The sequence below is a fragment of the Lichenostomus cassidix genome, chromosome 1, assembly GCF_008360975.1.
Source record: "Lichenostomus cassidix isolate B80296 chromosome 1, HeHo_3.0, whole genome shotgun sequence".
Taxonomy (NCBI): Eukaryota; Metazoa; Chordata; class Aves; order Passeriformes; family Meliphagidae; genus Lichenostomus; species Lichenostomus cassidix.
The window spans coordinates 7700913-7704719 of record NC_139479.1 but is presented as its reverse complement, the minus strand read 5'-3'; the positions used below and the strand labels follow the sequence as shown (position 1 = coordinate 7704719).

Here is a 3807-nt window from a genome sequence, read left to right as displayed (position 1 = left end):
ATTCATGGTTACAAACTTCCCAAGGCAAATTCCTAAGCCTCCTTTTCTTGTAGTATTCCTTCCCACCCCATCAGACTGGCATAACCCGTGAGAGTGGCAGAAAATTACTACCCCAGCTCTTCAGGGTTTGATCCCAGTCCTAGAGAGCCATAAGGCAGGATATGGGAAATACCAGGTCTTTTTAAAGTTGGGATTTAAAAATGTGTAGGGGTTTAGCCATAGCCATCCATAGTTTAAGATCCCTCGATTTTTCTTTTCCTGGGCCAGTGCAGCTGTATATGCAGCACAAATTCCCCAAGGCTGGAGGGATTTTTTTTTTGTGTTTGATTTTCAATCCTGGTGCATTTTGTTCACTGCTCGTCAGTCTGTTTATTGATTCTCAGCTTTTTTCATGACTCTAAGTGCCTCTTACTTTGTACTCCTCCCTTTCCTCCCTCCCCCCAAAACATACCAGCCTACATTCACTTAGACTGAATCTCAATTTATTTACTGCCTTTTGAGAAGCACAGTTTTTTTCCTACGGCTTGCTGAAAGAGAGCTGTCCATTAAGGTTCTTTTCCCACTGCAGAGAAGGCTTTGCCCTGTTTTCTCGTGGTGTTTGTGGCAGATGTGAAACTGTTGAAGACAAAATGTACTTTTGAATCGTTCAGGCTGAAGCAACTGAGAGCTGTGTGCAGGCAGATGGAGAAAGGGTCCCAGGGTACTTTTCAGCTGTGGGACAGGACGTATCACTTCAGCAAATTGTTGCCAGCATCTGTTTTTGCATGGGGCAGTTCTCTAGCCCCACATAATCCCCTCTGAGTGCCAGGACTGGCTGTGCTGTTTGGCTGCTGATCTGTCACTTCCCAGCAATTGAATAACTGCTACAAAGCAGCTATTCCAGAAGCGACATCTCTGTGAGATGAATGAATTTATTTAGGCTTTCTACATTATTGTCAAAGAAGTACTGGACTAATGCATGAAATTTGCTCCGTGTTGATGCTCGTGATAAGGAGTAACAGAAACCTTTGCCAATATTTTACTCTCTTATCAAAAGAAATCAATAAAAGTGCTTCCTGGTAAATAGCATGTTTGACATGTGGCCTGTCTGTCGGGGCATTCAAAAGGCTGATAAATACCCAGTATCCATACACTGTGCTTCGCTGGAAAACAAGCAGCTTGGGGGAGAGAAGGGGCTGTGCAGCTCTGCAGTGCGCTGTGTCTTTGTCCTCAGCTTGGCTGAGAGGCTGCAAGTCTGGATACACCAATCCTGCTCCTCCCCTGTACCCTCTCCCTTCCCACTCTTTAGATCAGGGAACACTGCCCAGCCCCAGCTGTACTCAACATCTACTGACCCATCAAGGGCTTTTCTGAAGGCTAGTGCAGGCTCTTAGTGGAGGACTAATGAATTCTCATTTATCCATGATCCTAAATGTGCTTTCAAGTCCAGGTGACACTGTTCAGGCAGCCTCCTTCAACCCCCTCCTCATCCCTCCCCCCTTTTCCTCCTGAGCTGCTTGCCCTGCAGTCAGTACCAACCTGAAGGCACAGCTGATGGGAGGGTCCTGCACTCTCTTCATGCTTGCTTAATGCAGCTCCAGGTATGTTCAGCAATACCTTACTCCTCTCATGTAGTGCTCTGCAGTGTGTCTTCTTCTTCTCTGCCGTTTTTGATTAAGGTATGCTGAAAAAAATAGGAGTGATTGGATTGCTCTCCCCTGATTATCCTCCTGCTAACATAATTCATTGTCATTTAGAACATAATTTGCTGCTAGGGACGTGATTAGCTTGGATTAAGACACCATTAAATAAACAAGTCTGGGTAGGAGTAAGATGGCTGCAGAAAAAGACAGAGTCGTGCATCAGCTCACATCTTGTAATTAGCTGTGATTTAAAAAGAAACACCTGAATATTTCTTAAGGGCTGAGGGAAGTCCCGAAGCAATCTATCCACTATTTTAGAGTTAGTCTGAATGTGATCAGTGATCTTAAAAACAGGGAATATATAATGATGGACTGAGGAGTGCCTGTATCCCTCCCACACAATCTTCTCAATTTCTTCCTCATCCTCCATCCTGTGCAGCCCTCACTGGATGTGAACACCCAAATGTTCAGTTGAAGCCATGGTTCTCAGTCCTTGTACTACATGTCCCATAAAATGTGAAGCTTTAGGGAAATTCAAGTATCATCCTTTTTGGAACCCTTCTCTAGAGTACATGGAGGTTGAAGGGGAAATCTGTTGTATCTTCAACAATGCTACCAAGTCAAGAAAGACATCACTTCCAACAGCGAGTTGAAGGATGAGTTCTGCTTCAAGAGCTTCTGGTATTCACATTTCTATTATATCCAGGTGGAATATTAAAATTCACATTTTTTCCAGTGGCTGCAGAAATACCTTAGAATAGCCAGGCAAAGTGAGCAGCAACAGAGTACTGTTAACTAAATGGAGGACCAGACCTCTATGGTGCACATCAAATGGGAGTTATAACACTTTCTATGTGTCCTTAGTAAGACCTCAGGACAGATTTAGCTGGGAAGCAGAATGCATTACTGTAATACTAGTCTTTTAATTCTTCTCATCCCAATTCTCTCTGAGCCTAGCTCTGCCTCCCTTACAATAAAAATGTGGTTTTGAATTGTTCAGAACAGGTACTTCCAAGCAAAATTGTCTATGTAAAGAATAATGTTAGTGGGCTCCCAAGCATTTATTCTGCAAGTTACCTGACCTGCTGCCTTTTGTTTGCATTAATTTGGCTGTTACATTTGATCCACAACTTCACTGAGAATAGATCTCTTGAAATGGCAACTCAGCCCAAAACTCAGGAGCTTTTAAAGAAAGTGTTTAAAAGTTACAGGTTTTGACAGTGGTCCACAAATTGTGACAGCTGATCTTTCTTCATCATGTGTAGAAACTCAGAATTAGACACTTAAATATAGAATTGGCTGATTTACCAACTTAGTGCAGTTAACAATGAGGATTAGCCTTTTTTGCAAACACTTTTGTGGAGAAACAAAACAAGCAAAGAAACTTTGTACTCTAATTTGTCTAAGTATGTCTGAGCTAGAATGTAATTTGCTCAGTATATATTTTCCCAGTTATAAAAGCCACACTTACAAAAAGTCTAAATGAACTCAGCAGTATCATTTGTTGATCCGCCTGGAAGAGATGACCAGTGGAGGTCTGTTGACTTTCCTGGAATAGCTGCAGTAGGCTGGCAGGGGGACAGTGACCTGCAGGCCAAGGCTTTTGGTGGAATATAATCTCCCTGTGTTGACTCTCGTGTGACATTAGAGGTGAGACTGACATTCATTTACATTCTTCTGTTAAGTAAGCAGAGGGTTCTTGTGTTGCTAAGCACAGCCATGGGACTTTGGGTATGTGCAAAAAATCAGAAGTGTGATTACCATTCCTTGGAGGGACAAGGGCTGGAATGCTTATTGGGAAATATTTTTTAAAAGTATGTCCAGATCCCTCAAAACCTGATTTAAACAGGTGAGATTCCTCCCATTGATACAACTGCATCCACTTCCAACAAAAGCCTAGGGAATTTAATCTTAAAGGGAAAAAAATGAATAATGAAAATCTTGAGAGAAAACTGTGCCTGTGCAGCACATGGTAGACATTTGGTGTGACCCTTCATGTGCTTGCATTGCCCAGGAGCCTTGTGAAGGAACCCTAACAACCAAGAATTGTAGCATTTTAGAGTACAAATCTACCCTGAAAAGGGTCTGGTTAACTTCAGCCTCAACTGTTTTGCTTCCCAAATGTGCCCAAACTTGGCCAGCTGAATTTAATGATAGAATAAGTTGTTATGACTTCACTGTTCTT

The 3807-nt window shown here is 42.5% G+C and overlaps 1 long non-coding RNA gene across 1 annotated transcript; it reads right to left on the bottom strand.

Annotated features, from left to right (window-relative positions):
• Window positions 1-465: 465 nt before the first annotated feature.
• Window positions 466-3339, bottom strand: LOC146444158 (uncharacterized). Its single transcript, XR_014849374.1, has 3 exons — window positions 3094-3339; window positions 1519-1663; window positions 466-615 (listed from the first exon to the last, which is right to left on the bottom strand). It is a non-coding gene; the product is annotated as an uncharacterized LOC146444158 (long non-coding RNA).
• Between the last annotated feature and the right edge of the window lie 468 nt (window positions 3340-3807).